At 45.9% G+C, this 18913-nt stretch overlaps 1 long non-coding RNA gene across 1 annotated transcript in view; it reads left to right on the plus strand.

Moving 5' to 3' along the window:
• Nucleotides 1-232: 232 nt before the first annotated feature.
• LOC126540610 (uncharacterized) overlaps nt 233-18913 on the plus strand; it is a 31697-nt gene continuing 13016 nt past the window's right edge. The window contains exons 1-2 of the long non-coding RNA XR_011892574.1: nt 233-320; nt 11473-11528. This is a non-coding gene — a long non-coding RNA (uncharacterized lncRNA). The remainder of the gene's footprint in view (nt 321-11472; nt 11529-18913) is intronic.

Genomic DNA, 18913 nt, shown 5'->3' on the forward strand with positions numbered 1-18913 from the left:
TAATATTTGCACATTTTGCTATTGCATAGGCTCAACTAATACAAAGCTGCTCCAGCTAGGTGAATGTCCTTGAAAGGAAAAAGAACAACTGACTATCGTTCGGCATTCAAGTAGTCCTCACCTAAATAAATACCTGTCGATACGACAGCGTTGAACTTTGCTGTTGGTCCTGTACTGACATTTATTCATCGGTCATTCGATGACGCGCATGTTGCCATGTACATATATAAATGAAGCCCTCATACCTGAAATGTGGAAGCGGAACGCTAAAGCATCAACCATGCTTCTACTAGCGCTTCTTGTGGTTTTGTTGCCTCAAGGTGAGTGTGTCGCAGTAATATTCCTTCACTAAATAATTTGGGCTGTTTTGATACTGTTCCTTCGAAGTTGGCGTCAAATGTAGGTATATTAAGTACATCGTAAGCTACGAGCCAGGACCTACTGTGCACTGCGATACCTGCATAATATATATCTACATTTTTCATATTCGACTGCTCAAACAAATACTGCAGTGGAAGTTGTCTTATTGATGTGGCCAATAACTACGGACGTTGAATCGTCTTTTTCAGTATCCTTCCGCCTTATTACTGTGTTTGGTAAAGCAATGAAGCGGGCTAGTTGGTGGACGTTCATTATCATACTGCGCTTACTTTTACACTGACGATTTAAGTGAATGACAGGACGCGAACGTACGTAGCGCAAACTATCAACTGTTGAATACTGGTAAAGAACGCGCTTATATACAAGGAGATATGGTGTGTGTGTGGGGGGGGGGGGGGGTGTACAAGCAGATATTACAAGATGATGACATGTGATCATACTTTTGGCCAGGCATACATCATTCACTTGCACCCGTTCGCCCTGGCATATCAACCTCAGCTTCGATTAGCGCGATAGACGGAGTGCTCACGCACATCTCTCTTTATTTATCTATCGCATCTGTGGTGCTTTCTAGTAGCGGATAGTATTTGAATTGTTTGCAGTGTTCAGCCAAGTTGCTAGGTTCTGTCAGATGCTGGCACGTGTATTTGTGCTCTCGTAACCTATCATTTAGACAACGTCTAGTTTCCCAATGTACACTTTCCCTCAATCTAGTTTGATTTCGTAAACCACTGAAGTAGCACATTCCACGTACTTTTTCAAGTGCTTAGTCTCAGAGACCGTAGCACTTGGATTGCTCTCTTTGGACCCTGCGTTCACCCTCTTGCACATACTTTTTAGTTTTTGCGGAGCGAAGAACAGTACTTGAACATCATGGCGTTGGGCTGTCTTTTTTATCCTATGTGACTACCCATGGATGTAAAACACCACGTGTTTTTTGAATTTTTCTTTTTCCTGTGTTTTTTGCCTTTTCCTGTTGGCTCTGATTTCGGGCAACAGGTTTTCATAGATTTGCACCACCACACTGTTCGGGTACACACTGTTTCTTAAGCGGCTCACTTGCAAATCGATGCTCTTCCCCACAGCATAGTGGCATAATTTTTCAACTGCTTGACTGGTGCAAGCCTTGGCGATGCCTCTTTTTATGATTTTAGAATGGCAAGAGCCATACTTCAGGATATCATTTTCTCCTCTCGTTTTGTAGCACCAGCACATGTGGGAGCCGGTGAGCCTAATGTTTATGTCAAGTACCGTAATCAACCATCCGTAGGAGTCTCGAATGTGAATTCTAGACCTTCATGCTATGCTGCTTTCCACACAACTGCGAAGTTGTAATGGGGTAGTCATCTCTTCAGGCTCTACTTCAAGGCATGCATCTCGGAAAAAGATCTAGCGGAACTCATATAACAATGAATGTCGACGTTAGTGCGATTAGCACTGTAGTAACGTAGCGACACACCATATCGCCACCGTTAATAGGCGTCATTTATGAGGCGCATATGCAGGTGGACATCCCTCTAGCGCATTCAGCCTAACGCGCTACGCCATCTAATGGGACCGCCACGAAGTTACCATGTAGCGTGTGTCTTAATATATAGTCAGACAAGATTTTTGTGAATATATTTTACGCATATTCGATTCCGTCAATTATCAGGAAAAATCTAAAATCTCTAATTCAAAAGGCATCTATTTATCTATTTATCTATATTGTTTACACACAAACCAATATCTATATATATTTGTTTGGGTGTAAGTTTGTATCTAATTGTTTTCCCGCCTACCCGTGGTAGAACTACCCGTGTTCGAACGGGTACTGTAGTGGGTTTCTGTGCTCAGGTGACAGGGTTTGAAACCAAGCATCGGACCAACTTTGATCACTGAGTATGTGAAGATGTGTATGCACGTTCCGCTTTTAAGCAAATCTTTTCCACACCGACATGAGTCGCTGTAGATGCAGGACCCGGTAGGTACCGCTGTTCGAAAAAACTGTTTGATGCTGACTTGTGGCGCTATGTATGTGCCACTACATCTGTGCTGGTCTTCAATGAACCTCTTTGATGTCGAATAGGGTTGTTGGCTATGTGCCAGTAGGTGTCTGTTGCTCCTCAATGAACGTCTTTGACGCCAACGTGGGTGACCGAATATGTACCACTGGGAATATCCCACTGTACAGGGATGAAAGAAATTCCATAAATTTATCCTATGGTAAATGGAATCGAACCCACATTACAAGGGTTCCTTAAGAGGAAGCTTTAGCTCGGGCCCAACTCCGACGCGGCCTATTCAAATACATGTAAAAACGCAAAATCATTTTTCTGAGATAACCCAGGGACCAATTCTAATGAAATTTGTTGCATTTGAGAGACAAAGTTGAATTCTAGTGACTGTTGGAAGCGGAATTTTGATTTAGGGCATGAATTTTGTTAAAAAGATTTTCAAAAATTCAGAAGTTCGAAAAAAATAGAAGCACGAAGTTTACAAACTAATAGCTCTGCATCAAAAACAGATATCGCGATTCTGTAAACGTCATCTATCAGACCATTCAAAGCGGACAAATTTGATATGTCATTTGACATCTTACGTGAATTTGTTACGTTATTTACGAGGGTTTTGCAAAAGTTGTAATAACACATTGACACATTTTTTTAGATTCATGTGTAACATATCAATTTTGTCCCCTTTAAATGTGCTATCAGATACAATTCACAGAATTGCTATATCATTTTTTCTTGCTGGGTTACGGAGTTGTAAACTTGATAGTTTCGTTTTCTGAAAATTTGCGATTTTTGCCAATTTTTTATAAAAAAATGACAACCTAAATCGAAAATTCGAAACCAACAGTCACTAGATTTTAAGTTTTTCTTTTAAATGCAGCAAACCCCGTCAGATTTGATGCAGTGGTTGCCGAGAAAAACGAATTCTCCTTTTACATGTATTTAGATAGGAGCACCCGAGCTAAAGCTTCCTCTTAAGGGTAGCAACCCATCGTGTAGAAGGGTTCGCTACAAATGCTTTATGTGCCCCTTTTAAATGAACCGCTTTCACGCGAACGCTTTAGCGACCTGCGCCGTGAACGCATTGGGTATGTGCCGCTTTCCAATTATCCTCGCAAACTTGGCTCACTGAGCATGTGCCACTGAGTGTGCAGACAGCGAGGGAACAATTCTCATCGTTCGCAAGCATCGGGGCGCAAAGTTTGTCATCTCGGAGGGTACGCGTTGACGTCTCAATAGTGCCACTAGATGGCGCAGCGTGTCTAGAAAGAAGAGTGAGAGAGGAGCCCTGTGGTCGCATGACGGGTTTCTCATTCGCACTCTCCGACGTTTCGTGCATTTTTTTATACACGCGCAGGCGTAGCGATGGTACCCACTGTTCTTAGGAAGCGCAAAAGAGGAGTCCCACTAAAGTGCACGCCACATACATAACTCGTAGCGAATGTGGCAATACCTTGTGGCGCATACTGATTCAATGCTAGCTCATTACGGTCGACAGTCATCGTGAGATTTGTTCTGCCGTCCTTTCTTTTCAATAAAGAGGGCCACGTACGCAGTGGAACATACTGAGGCCCAATGTGCCCTCATAGAGGTTCATTGAAGCGCGATACATATCCATTGGCCAACGTGGCGTCAAAGATGTTAATCAAAATGTGGTCGATAACCAGTGACACATACCCAATGACTAAAGTTGACTTAAGAACATTACCTTGAAGGAAAGCACATACCCAGAGGAACGTACCCAGCGGCCCAAGTTTGCATAAAGAAACGGAAGACACTTTGTCGAAACTAAAGGGTGAAACGGCTGAAGCCTGACACCATTGCCAATGGCGATTTGTTGCGTCGGAAACACCACGCAGGCACACAACTCGTATACTCTTATGTCAATGTACGATTGACTTGTACTTGGTCGGCTTGCCGCGGCAAGATGGCGGTCACGGCGCTTCCGAGCTTCATTTGCCTTGGTACCCGGAGATGCGCGGAGCCGCTTCAAACGCATTGCCTCTCTTGCGTTGGCCCGTCGCGTCCCTGGGCTCTGTGGCGTCGGAAGCGCCTCGCTGCCCTTATGCAAGTGACGTATACGCTCAGCTTCTCTTCGGTGTCGCTTGCGTTCAGCGGCTGCCGCACGTCACTTCTTGGGTACACTGGTTTGGCGATACGAGGCATTCTTCCCATACGATACCGCAAAATAAGCTGCCGCCACCGCCGCCATACCGAACCCATCAGGAGGTGAACACCTGCGCCTAGTGACAGTGACGTCACGACGCAGAGGAGACCAATCAGGAGGCCGGAAAGCTGTGACAGTTTCTGCTAACAGCAGATGACCTTGACAATGAGTTATTAAAGGCTTCCGCCTTAAAACAGCTTTACTAAAGGGCGGCACACAGCGATTGTCCCATAATCACTGACTCAGTTTGGTCCAACGGTTCTTTCCTGACAGGGTTTGCTCAGTAGCATAGGTGAATGCTCTACCCATTAAGGATGGAGAACCTAGTGGCTCAATTTGGTGTGAAAGTGCTTCATTAAAGAGCGACACATATCAAGTGTCACATAATCAGTCACACAAGTTGGTCCGAGGATTGGTCTCGAACATGCTCATGTCATTAGACGGTGGCCCGACTAGAGCAGCTCGTCTAGCTTTGTGTAATGCACAAACCTAAGCAACGCTTTCGTTGTCCACATTCAAGTTGCAGTGTCAGGCTGTGGACCGAGAACAACATCCTCCGACATTGGCTACCTGCCAACGATTATCCGACGTCCTCGCACCAGCATATATGCTGGAGCAAAAGCATTTTAGCGCCTGCAACGCTGATTTTGCATCGTGGAACGCCGTCCATTTATGAGGTGTCTAAGCTGCCATAAGACGAATAGTCTCCACCATTGCCGCTGATTCCGCAGCCATACATGTCGATTTGGGGCCAGTTTAAATCGCCAGGTGATCGCGAAGTTGCGTGATAACAAATGCAGCCATTGCGGCAGAAGGTGTGACATAGGTATGTAATTGTGAAGTCCCGCTATATACAACTGATTGGTCGGCAATGTGAAAGATTGTGCGGGCATTTCCCGGGTTACAGTAGAACCACAAGATGACTGCACTTCCAGCTGTCGGGCATTGTCGCCGAGTCCCCCGTAGTGTTGTAGTGCGGCAGGAGAATTTCTCGAATTTACGGGCGAAGATGACAAATCGCGTACTACGTGCTTCCATCTGGTTCTGAATATTATTAACGTTGGGATGCAGATATCACAGAGTCGAGCTTGTGCATAGTGAAAGGTGCATGAAGACGGTCATCACTACATGGTGGGAAAGCTGATCGTGATTCCGTCGGTTAGCTGGCGTAGGCACTCACAAATAATTAGCAGAAGTTTTCGGCGACCTCAACTCGATGCTGAACTTGGCGTATGGCCACTGCGCTAAATGGGTGCTGCTGTTGTGGAGGCGATCGAAGGCTTCGCACAATTTCCCAAATCCCAGACATAGGTTTTGCAGGGTCCAGAGAGCTAGAGAATGTACTCCGGCGTTGTTTGTCGAGCTTGCCAACGTGCCCTAGGACTTAACGTTTATCCTGGCGAGATGCAGATATATGTAATGGTGATTACGTCCTTCTGTAGTTCCGTTCTCCTCGATGCTGTATCGCACGAAGACGCACGTGCTGGCAGTCACTGGGTGATGTAGGTCCATAGGTCTCTACCATGTTGTTTACCGTCAAACCGGTACACTAATCACTGCCCCGGGATCCCACGCTGTACTACATGCCGCAACCATTGTGTCTGCATGAACGGCAACCAAGCGACACCAGTTTCTCCTCGATCGGAACTAGCTGAAAGAATAGGTATGGTATGCAAGGTACCGGTACTGGGTTCGGTGCATGGATGGATGTTATGAGCGTTCCCAGTCGAAGGGGGCGGTGGCTTGCGCCACCAAGCTCCTGCTATTATACTGCCTAATGTGTTACCTAGGCTAAAAATAAAAAAATAAAAAAGCACGCTGATATCCCACAACCAAATTTTCTGACCCCCTATTTTGAAGTTTGCTTTTGTACGTCTCCGCTTTCTTTTTTGTCGTTTCTCTATTTTTTTTCCACAAGTCTTCCAGTCGTCTCTTACTTATCTCTACTGCTGAGATGTTTAATTTCCCCCTGCTCTCGCTGAACCTAAGGGCTTCAAGGAGGCCAGTGGTGCCTAAATCGACCACTCGGCAGATGTCTTCACATTCTAATAAATCATGGTCCACCTTTTCAGTAGATTTACCACAGCAAGCACATGCTTCTTTTCCTTCTTATATACCCGCCGTGGTTGCTCAGTGGCTATGGTGTTGGGCTGCTGAGCTCAAGGTCGCGGGATCGAATCCCGGCCATGGCGGCCGCATTTCGATGGAGGCGAAATGCGAAAACACCCGTGTACTTAGATTTAGGTGCACGTTAAAGATCCCCAGGTGGTCGAAATTTCCGGAGTCCTCCACTACGGCGTGCCTCATAATCAGAAAGTGGTTTTGGCACGTAAAACCCCATAATTAAATTTTTTTTCCTTCTTATATCTCGCTTTATAGGTGCGCGTTCTAAGGCATCCTGATCTCGCTTCGATTAGTAATGAGCTTTCCTTTGAGTTATTATCAATTGTTTCTTTCCTGATTTCGTTTTTTCCTCGAAAGTAGTTACTCATGGCAGGTTTCTTTTCCATTGCATCACCACCAGGTACTACTGCTCATAGGCGCCCCCTGTTGGTGCTTGCACGCGTTCAAGCTGTTGCAGCAAACCTCAAGTGTGGCTGTATATTCTTGAGGAAACATCCCCTGCAGATATCACGCCAAGGCTGAACTTTCTGGCTTGCGACCGAACTCGTTGTCAATGAAAACTAATTCAAACCACTCTGTACCCAACTGTCAGCCCCAATGGAAACTCGGGCGTACGCGTTATGTGATATTGCTGTGGTTCCACACTCGCAATGTTGGGTGCAATCTGCATAATCCTTTTGCACGCTGACGGGCTGGCCTCGTCGTCCACCTGTATTGTAATCGCAGATTTCCCTGCTGGTGGCGCCTCAGACTGTCTGTGCGCTGCTCGAGGCCTCAACACTCATAGCTAGATGGGACTCTTGCACTTGCTTCAATCTCTTGCGTTTGCTCTCCCAATATAGATCGACACGTCTGCTGCAGTCAAATGCGTTGCGAGGATCGGTATTCCTTATTTTCAATGCCTGAGACTTTTGACGCCATTGCTGGAGCCTAAGTGTAAAACACGTGTGCGCCATAGCCCAGGAACCATCAAATTTCTGCAACTAATTACATAATTCTAGGCGTTATAGCTTTAGGTAAAGTCGTTTTTAAGTTCGATGGATAATATCAACTACATTAGAGTGAGTTCTATCAAATGCGTCCACTCTGGCTCGACAAATGTAGTGGCGAGCTAAGCCTCAATGAACGCCATCAGCGAGGCTAACTTTAGCGCTGATTGCGGCACGCCGTGCGCGACAACGGCGCCAATTACGCACACGACACATGCGTATTCTGGCATAGCCTTCGAGGTTTCCGCGCGTCCACAGGTTTTGCTCCAGCCATCCCGTTTACATGAAGAGAGCGTAAGTTTAGTGGTGAACGTGAATGGCTCCTCCGCACCGGGGCGCGCACAGCCGAGGGCACACATGAATCATGTGCTTACTGCGGCAAAACTAGGGAAACAATGCAGCATGTTTCATTAGAATGCGAAGATATCTGCCGAGCCGTCGATTTAGGCATCTCTGGCTTCTTTGAAGCCCTTGGGTTCAGCGAAAGCAGGGTTAAAGTAAACATGTCCGCAGTAGAGATCGGTAAGCGGCGATTGAAAGATTGGTGGAAGTAGGGAACGACAAACAACGCAGATGTGCAAAAGCAAAGTCCACAGAAGGGGTACAACAAGTTTGGTTATAGAAATTCTGCGTCGATTTTTTTTCCTTTTCTTCTTTTTCCTTTTAACGCAGGTATGACCTTAGGCAATATAGTAACAAGAGCTTGGTGGGGCAAGTTACCTTCCTGTTACAAAGGGCATGCTCTTAGCATCCATCCATCCATCCATCGACTTTCATGCATCGACGGGGATTTTTCTCGCTCCAGTACCTTCTATGGCTTGGTAAAGGGCTAGCAAAACGTAATTTTGCGCTGCTCTATTATGCTTTACTGATTAGAAAATGACGGCGGAAGGTGTACGAACGGAAATGTGCTTACTTACGGCTATTTATTCTCAAGTACGCCTGTGTTTCTGCACATACATTGACGTGGATATGTAGAAGTTGTATATATCTGCAAGAGTTCGTCTGGAAACGCCTAGAAAGCATGAACAGCCGCATACCAGCGCCTTTCATCCCCCTTTCGAGCTATGTATCTAGTGTTGGCTCTGTTAGCGAACAAGGAAACCTAAGTCGCAGGATTAAGGACGCCAGCCCAATGCATATAATCAAGAAGTGTTACTTAAAGTGCAAACACACAAATAATGTTTCAGCTAAGGCGCAGTCCGGAAAGGGCGTATTGTAGTTTAGAGAAAATTAGTGTGTTCTATTCCGCGCGCTTGCGTGCCATTACCTGCTGCGTGTAGGAGTTTCAATGTTGAGTGGAGAGAGAAATTGTGGTCGGAGCATGAAATTATAATTTACACAGTTATTTACTCGTTTATTAGTATATTTTGTGGCCGGCTAAGCTGACACCATTATATTTATGTACAGCATCATACCATATTTCTCATATCTATAATTAGATAGCTAGCTTGGCAGTGTTGCACAAATCATCCTAGCTTTTAATATTGCAGTAACTTCAATTCCCAAAAATAAGATGATTTTAAAGCTTCTGGTGGTTTTAATAACTCTCTGGTTTTAAGTGTACGCATTACGTCAACGAAGACTACGGCAGTGATTAACGGGCACAGCCTAACTAACCAGTAACATGGTTCACTGCAACGTAAATAAAGAAATCAATGATTCGTGAGCATGGACACACGTTTATAATTCCACTTGAAAGGCAGGTCCATAATTTATTATCCATTAGTAGATGTTTGACCAACAGGAAGTGCCTCGGGCGCGGCGGCCATGAAATACAGATCTCCTCCCCTTCGCCTTTAGCAAAGAGTTCCGTTGTCTGTCTGTCCGTCACCAATGCACATAGTGATTTTCACAAAAACTAAGTTGCTTCTCAAGCAATGCTTGCCTATTCCTCCCGCTTCGCGTGTGCTGGCTGCTGTCGTCTTGACCAATTATACAACATCAGCCACTTGGTCTGTGCCCAATTAGATAATTTTGAGCCTCTGCATAAGTGGAGTCCACCACTGTGTATGGGTGCGAATAGACAACTTAATCCCGTGAATATGTGCAACTGGTCGTGTGACACTGGGTACGGGAACATTCTTCGGAATTCGCTCAGAATGGGTAAATACCACTTGGTAATGTCTGAAGATACAAGACGAATAAGAGGTGAAGAGTGATGAAGTTGGCTACAAAAGAAAGAGAGAAAAGAAAACAGAAAAAGAAACGGAAATCAGCTACAGAGTATTCGAAATTTCAGGTTCGACTTCGATAGCCCTTGTTATAAGAGTCATATTCACTTTGAAAACTGGCTATGGGAAGTTGCGGGATTTCTTTTCAAATATCAGGGATTGCAACACTCATTCTATTCGGCCAATCATTTCCCCGAAATCCAGCAAATTGGACGAAAGTGCGTGAAATAACAAAAAAAAAGTAATCCAACCGAATGTAGCTCAAAGCCACAAAGGAAACTGATACGTGTTTACCGGAATCAAAGCTTCGCATTTGGGAAAGTAGTTTGCTTCGTGCTAGAATGGATGGCTGTCTTTCCTTTCGCTTATTCTGTCTACATAGATAAGTACAGATGTAACAGGATGCTGTTCCGAACAAGTGAGCTGCATGAGACCCCCCGTTGTTCCCAAGGTCACCGAGTCAACGCAGTGTATTTATGCTCAGTGGTTTCCAAGTATAGAAAAAGAATGCGGCACTCCAAGGGTAGCCAACGGATTTGCTGCATCAATTTAGTTAAATCAAATTATAATTTGGCAATCTTACCATGCTTGCTGTGCAGTACGTGGTACCACACTCCTTTCCTTTAGTGAACAAGACACGTACTCTTGCACTTGCTTAATTATGGGTGTTTTCACATATTTTATCCGATAAATGAGCGTAATTTACAATTTATAAGCTCCTCTGTTGACTGAGCATCCAGTCGTGCAGGCCATCACATGAGTTTGTGAAACGAACTAACTATCCTGTTTTTATGAGAGAACTTTAACGCATTCTATTAGTTCACTGTGTCTCGAACAAAAAAAAATGTCAGGATATATTTGTGAATTCGTCGGTAGTTTTTCTGTAATGTTGTTGTTTGATTGCGTTCAAAAATTTCAGCATTACGCGATTTTCTATTTTACTACAATAATTTGTTTGCCACAGTGCAAAGACAAGCAAGTTTATCCTGCAGTGTTTATCTCTAATTGAGTACGCAAGTGCTAAACTGGAGGTGACAATGTGACTCCTAAGTTTCTAATGTCCCACGAGGTCCACAATGCGCTTTGGAGCAACTGCCGCAGGTACCTCTGCAGTCGTACTGAGGGTGCGCTTGCAATGGCAGACAGCTGCGGCTTATCAGGAAAAAGGCTGAAATAAGTTTGTTACTATTTAATATAAAGCTATTGCACGAAACATGCCACTACTAAGATTATTCAAAGTCATGTGCACTTGTACTCGTCGGTACGCCATCTTTAGGATAACTTTAGCACAGGTACATAAGGAAGACGAATCCTTCTGTGTCGACCATTATTTCGTCTCGTCTTGCACCTGTGCTGCAATGTTCCGGTCAGTTAATAAAGTTTCCCTACAATTTTCGCAAGATTGTGGCACATGTAAAACAAAACAAAAAACTTGGTAAATTTTTGGTACGGATAAAGTTAAGCTTTTAACTATGGACAGCCGTAAGCTTTTTAACTGCGAAATGCTTTCTTGCACTTCAATCAAGTTTGACAGCAAACGATCCTTGACTAGATACTTTAGAATATTTCAGCGCGCACTATCATAAGACAGAGATTGAAACCCCTATGAATAAAATAACCTTTTATATATCCCTTTTTTACAGTGCTCGGCGACGATTTAGTAAAAGGAGGAAACTGCGATGGAACTCCCGTAAATCCAGTAAGTGAAATATTTATTAACGACGCCTAAACTCAACGGTTCTACGTATTGTACATTGTCAATGAAGTAAACGAAAACCAGTCACCCAGTTTTCCGTAAAAAGAAGCGGAAATTATTTTCGAGCAGACAATCTTTAGTGGCCGTAATGAATGAATTTCTGTCGAAATTGGCAAGGACGGATAAAATTGTTCACGCAGCGTGATTAAAAATGAAGATACGGTATTTTCAAAGCACTGTACTCATGCTGCAGAGCAAGGCAATAAAAAAGAAAAATGGAAATAATTTACGACTCTATGGACGTCAGACTCTGGAGTTTTGCAAGACACGTAGCGCCACCTGCCGTTGCGAAGAGGCAGTAATTGAGTAGTGCGAAGCCCGACTCCCTTGCTAAGTTGCCTATGCAGATAGCAACTGCGAAACAACGATGTAACTAGATTTTGGTCCACATTGCGAGTGTTTTGCGCATTTAACACCCAGACAGAGAGCTATGAATTTCTACGCTAGTCGGACGCGCCGCCGAAGTGCCATAAAGCGCTTGCTGGCTCACTCTTCAGACTGATGGCGGAAGCGACGGCAACCACGATAGCTCCGCGCGCTACGAAGAAACGCCGCAATCGACGCTACTGTTGTGTTGTAAATCGCCATGAACGTGAAGGGCAGGATAACAACGTTCAGTTTTACCGATTTCCATTGCGATCGTATGAAGGGGAAAGGCGAGAGCGCTGGATACGGGCCGTTCAACCTGTTGGTTAATCGGATTACTTGCATTCCCCACAACACAGCGGCTCGCATGAGAAAGTGCGACAGTTTTGTTATTCTGTAATTGTGTTGCGTGGCCCTGACGGAGGACCGTGGTAACCATGCTAAATCTCGAGCATCTGCAGCCGCCACTTCGTTAGTAACAGAAAAAACAACGTTGCAAACCATCCTGCTTATGTACCATCGATATCTCCACCTTTTAACAGACGTCTGCGTCCGCTTGACTCAACAAGTGGAACGGGGAGATTTGGCAGGTCAGCTTAACCAAACATTTTGGTTCGTTTATGAATTCAAAATCCTGTTCTAGAGCATCGTCGTATCGCGAGCACATTTCTACTTTCGGTATTTTGCATGTCCTGCGCCGGTACAACAAGCACGCTTCGCAATGTACTGAGCCTGCTCGACTGCGTTTTTCAAATGTGAGCAATAAAGTTGCTGTATAGGAGCACTGGATGAGTAATTGCGAGGTAACGCATGTGTGTAAAGAAAAAAAATGTCGCGTTTATTTACATTTATTTGTGCGCGCTTGTTGCTCGAAGCGTCTGCGAAAAGTTCAAATTAAGGTACTGAGCGATGCTGTAGCTCCTGCGAGAAAGAAAGATGCAGCGCGTAGGCACTGTAGGAAGCTTACTTTCGTTATGATAGCTGTTTGCTGCCTTGGAAACCGTTTTCTGTCTGCTGCCCGGGAAAAGGCTTATAAAGGATTTGCTCTCTGTAAATAATTGCGAGACAAAACATTACGATAAAATACATAAAAATATAGGAGATACTTAAGTCTGGTGTTCAGGACATATTCAATATGAACCAATTTGAAATGCTTAGATTTTTATGCTGATATGGCTATAGACAAACCTGATGCTCTCCGTATTTGCGAGTTGCAGCACGCCGAAATGACACTTGAGACTTTATTTTATATTGTACACGTACTTCGCCCTGCTGAGCTTCCTTTCCGAAGCGTGGATAGGCGGAAGAAGTTTTCCAGGTCCTTGATTTTTAGGAAACCGTGCCTCAACACAAACGAAAGAGAAGGGTCCATTGTGGTCTATGCACCTTCGCTTGCGGACAGCTCTTCTTGCACTACCCAGTTAGCGCCAAGGCTGCGATGGGGGCGCTGGTGACGGGTTTTTCCGCAGCGCCGCCTGGGCAGAGTCTGAGGTCTATTGATTGGAAATACCGTTGAAAATGCAGCATTGAGAGTGTGCGTGTGAAGTTATTGCATAGGTATTTAGAGCACAGAATAGAAAGTAAGTGTAGGTCGTAAACTATACATCAAATTAAGAATTTACTATGGGTATGTAACTGACACTCTTGCATTAGCCGAACTGAATATTTTGCATTGATAGCGTCTGGCCCGTCGTACGCAGACCAATTGCTGTGAATGGTCTATATTACCGCGAAGCTGAGGGCCCAGTACATTGCTCGCCACATGATATGCGGGCCACACGCCTAGTGCTACCGCATCCGATGTGCCCCCCCCCCCTCCTAACCATGCAAGTGAATTGCTACGCTAAAGGACGTGCTGTGCTCGTTCGCTGCCCGTAGTACGAGCTGTGAGCACGCTACTGAGAGCAGCCATGGTACAATAAACCTTTTTTTTTTTAAGATGATTATATGGGACAATGCTTTCTCATCGGATAATTTCCGATATGATTATTTGATGTTCTAGACAATAGGTGAGTATTTGAGTGATGCTCAAAAATGGATGGGTAGAGATGGTGATTGTGACTTTTCATCCATTCAAACGTTGCTAGAATCACTCATTTCGCGTGGTAGGTGTACTATGCAAGGAGTCTTGTCATCTGCTGGAATAGTACAGACTGAACTGCCGGTCACAGTTGCTGCAAAATCTCAACCGGAGTTCCGTGCTAGTACGTGACTCCGGAGCCAGTAGTACCGCAGGCAGTACTAGTACAACTTCCGGCAGACACCTAAAACGGCTGACGATTGTCATTATAGAGGGTGTTTTTTTAAAAGAATACAGATTTTTCGAAACAGCCGCTAAGCGCAGCGACTATGGCGTTCTTTCAGACGGGCCCTTAGGTGGAGTGGACATACATTGCCGATAATAACGTTAGCTTTAGAAGACTAATGAAAAACATTCATTAACATTATTATTAGTGCCTTAAGGGCCGTTGTTTAAATGGATAATTCAAAGGCAGTCAAATTTAATGCACCCTCATTTTTTTAAACCGATGGAAGTCGCACCGACTTCGACATATCTATCATCGAATTTCTGCGGTAAATCCAGGCGCTATCGAAACCGAGCGCCACAGGAGTTCAGAAAAGGCTGTCCCGTTATCTTATCGCACCCAAACGTCTCGTGAAGGCAAGCGCGAGGAAGTTGGAAACCCAACGTCCTGCAGTCGCGGCAGCCACTGATATGCAAAGGCTGCCGCGGTCTGCCGACAGGCGGCAGGCCACGTCGATGTCGTGTCGGCCTTGTGTGAGTGAACCTAAACGCTTTGCCTGGCAAGCATGTGCGGCTGTGTGTCGGGTCTGGATCTGTCGGGGCATGCGATCATTCAAACTTCGCACCACACTTCTTTACGGAGTGTTGCCCTCTGAAGCGCAGCGGGATGCGCTCACTCTCGATATTGCCTCGACTTAGCTTTCGAATTTCATGATTTAATATCTCAAATTAGGTATGATTATTAAGATTTTTAGAAGATGGGTGCGCATGACAATGTCACTGCCTACAAATTTCCAATTTAGACAACTGTTCCCAGGGCACTAACAAAAGACTGAATGAATTTTTTCTACATACTGTTTTGAACCTCGCGCTGTCAGCGGCAAAGTCTATCCTTCTCGGCTAGGGACTAGGCAGTGAAAACGCCACGTTCTCTGCCCTTATAAATTTTTTAATAAAAACCCATCTTGTCGAAAAATAACACGCTATATACAGGATCCCTCGGAAGGAGGGGGGCTCCGACAGTCATCGCGAATGACGGTGACACGGGAGCAGTAGAGAAGTGAGTCTGGCCATCGGCGTAGTACATTGCCTAGGAACCCTGTACTGTTGGAAAGCGAGGCACACGCGTGCCGAGGCCTACACACCCACATCCATGACAGTCCAGACGCAACTTCCCATAGCGAGCTGCTGTTATGCGCGAATGCCTGAATGTGAAGGGTGATGAATCTTGTCCAGAACGAGACTGCGCAGTGGCAATGGGGCACCGAGACGCTAGTTTCCCGAAACCACAGCTATGTCGCAGAATATTGAGACGTTAAGATCGGTAAGCAGGGCGACGTCTTGTAGGCGCAGAGATAAAGAAGAAGGTTGAGGAAAAGTACGAAGTTCGTGATCAAGCTCTCATGGCTCTTCGAGACTCTGAAGCGTGAACTGTAGCCTAGCGAGGTCTGAAATTCAACTCAGCGCGCCTGCTGCAATTTCATCTGTGCCGTTCACGTTGCAGATATAGGTAGTAAATTCTACAAGGAAAAGGAAAGTCAAATGATGTTTTTTTCGTAGAGTACGTAGCTTTCGACATTGAGAAGGCGTTCGGCACGGGCTTGTGGTCTGTGCTAACAATCAATCAGCATCCTTCAAATAAGTAACACAAGTACTTCCCAGTAAGGCACGCCGCATTGACCTCTATGCCCAAATCACTACACTGATCCTCCGTTAGCGCCCCCCCCCCTCCCCGTGAGTTTCTTGAAAAATAAACCCCGATATTTCAAGTGGCGGGCAATTTGCTCTTGTAGTACAATGCCAACTCGAGAACTTAATGCACCAAGCAAGACACTTGTAGGGGCATGGCGCTTTCAGTGGACCAAGATGGCAGCTACTGAGAGACGTTCCTTAATTGTCATGAAAGCAGCATGGGCTTCGTCAGTCCAGGCCAGGCTTTTGGAACGTGGGAAACCGAGAAAGTGTTTGAAAGGGATGCAGCGCAGTGGCAGAACCTGGTCGGAACCTAAAGTAATAGTTGACCAAAGCAAGGAAACGGCGCAGGTGGCTGAGTGATTTAAGGCGAGAAATGTCTGTGGTTACTTCTCATTTTTCAAGAAGAATACAGATGCCAGTGCAGTTTACAAGGTGGCCCAAGCACTCCCAAGAAAAGACGTCAAATCGATACTTCTCATCTTTTGCGATGACCCTGTGTATGGCAAAACGTCGATAAAGGAGGCCTAGATGGAGAAAACGCTCAGTGTGCCATGATCTAGCGACGGCAACGTCACCCACATAAGCAAGAAAGTCACAGTTGTGCATGAAGGAAGAGTCGCTGATTGCAGAAACAAATTATTAGAGAGCTATACGAAGTAAGGCAAGTCGCTTTCTCAGCTGCATAAACTGCTCTAAAATAGGCTTACTAGTTGAATTCACAAAACAGGTTGTCGGGCACGCACAGGCAAGCACGAATGCATCTCACTCGATGACCCCAGACAGTCACTGTCAGAACGCTGACGTAATAAAGAGTGCAAGCAGCGGTGAGCCCGAATTCCACTTCGTACCACCTCTCGCTTCGACGCGATCTACCCATCCGAGAGCACAGCGCACGCGAGGCAATCAGCTACTTCCGGTCGGCTAGCTTTCTAACAAAGCGCCGAATACCTCCAAGATAGTACGCGCGGCTGCGCTCAGCCATCAGATCCGAAGGGGAAGTGGGCAATAACGTCTGTCACCCTTCCTAGCGCGCGAAAGTATGCCTGCTCCCCCACTTGCGCTCTGGAAAAGACGGCAAGCACCTTTCTGGCATTCCTCCATTACAAGCGCGAAAACACATCTCCGCATCCGGTCACAATCCTTCTCGGATAGCGCTGGCAAGCGGTGGCTTGCCAGGGCTATCCTCGCACCTACAGCATATGGCACGCGGCCGTGATGTGATCGCACTTTATACGGTACATCACGCCGATGGTGGAAATATGTATACAGTGTGCATATGTTTGCAATTGTAATAAAACTAATGGGAGACACGGAGGGTCACATGAATGAAGCGCTGAAAGTTTTGCCTACTTTTACGGAGACCAGACGGCATACGAGTGAACTCAAGTAGTTGAGATGGTGTGGTGCACCTCCCTATTTGTCGGTGCACCTCCAAACGTTAATGGTGAAGTCTTGCATACGGGAGAGTACGTAACCGTTGGCAATGACTGCCCTATTGAGCACTTGGTAGTCTCCACAGGGCCACAAGTTACCGCTATTCTGAGAGGAGGTGACGACCAACTCTTCCATGACTGCCTGGCGATGCCAATCTCCACCGTGTTCTTAAACTCTTGCCCGTTCATACGGGATACTACAAGAGTGATGATGCGATGGGTAACATCGCGTTGAACTGTCTTCTAAGGGGTCCAGACGGTGAAGGAGAACGAAAATTCAGCCGAGGGCTTGCTTAGACGAAAAGGCTTGTTGCGCAATCACAGTCTCTCTGGACATGCTCCTCAGGATAGATTATGTTGGACAGGAAAGTGCCTCCTCGTGTGGCTTGACTGGCACTCTCTACGAATAAAATCCAGCGAAACAAGCACCCAAGTTCCAAGTGGACCAGCAGGGATATTTGCATTGGGCAGAAATGTGGGAGCCCATAACAGCCTGCAACTGTGTTATGGTTGTGCAGGTATGGTTGGCGGAATTGACAGACAGAACGCTCGCCTCGACCACTGTGTTAACAAGGAATCGGAGGCCGTTGGCACAGTTTGTTATTCAGAAAAGGTAACAGTCACTGCCTCTCTAACCGATCGCCGCCGCTAGTTACTCCGTTTTTCATTTGCCGATGAACGACAGGGTCAGCTATAGCACTCCATCGAGTCCCTAAAGTAACGGAGCGCCCAATAGTAGGAAGCTGACTGCTCGCTCTTCGGCTGGCGGCAATGTCGCGGCGGTGACGGAGGGCGAAGGGCATTCTGTCTTTCTGGGAACTCACGACGAGTGTCATTCTGGAGACGGCACGGAACGGTATGTCCGGGTCACCAATGGGGTGAAAACGATGCACTTCGTGGAGCGATGGGCAATAACTGAGTATTAAATGCGGCGCACGCGTCGTCGAAGTGTTCTCTCGCGCCGTGTTTGTCCTCATCGGCGCAGCAACATCGCCACAGGTGTTTTCATATTTGTCGTGCAGATTCTTTCTTCTATATATTGCAGTTGGCATGGACGGAATAGAAGTTCTTAGTCCTGGGTTTGTTGTCTGCACTTCGCCCCGTCTTGTGCGCCGTTAAATTACCTTCCGTGCTGTACTTCCGCCTTAGACGTTGTCAAGCTATCGACATCATTCCTCCGCGGATGCAGTGATTTTCGTTGTTACACCACAGTCATAGTCCTTACTGTTGCGTCGCCGGTATCGTGCCGTCATTCGTACTGCGGAGCGAATGCATGCAAGAATGTTCAAGGGTTTCAACATGTACTTTCTTTTATATCTTGTGGAGTGCCCATAGGCTGCAGAAAAGCTTTCATTTGTATTACGGAAGCACTCGAATTACTCGGCTGCTGCGGTCAATTGTTGAGGCGCCGAGACGCAATCGAATTTTTATTTATAAACGCCGACACTGTGGTCATGTAAAGCTCCTGCTGTGACGCAGATTTCTGTTGTTCTTCTACAAATTAATTTTCATTACTGGCGTCCACTCATGATGCGTGCCCTCCAACACATGGTAAACGTACGCTGGCCGTTTGTGTTCTGCGCACCAGA

This window comes from Dermacentor andersoni, chromosome 2, assembly GCF_023375885.2.
Source record: "Dermacentor andersoni chromosome 2, qqDerAnde1_hic_scaffold, whole genome shotgun sequence".
Taxonomy (NCBI): Eukaryota; Metazoa; Arthropoda; class Arachnida; order Ixodida; family Ixodidae; genus Dermacentor; species Dermacentor andersoni.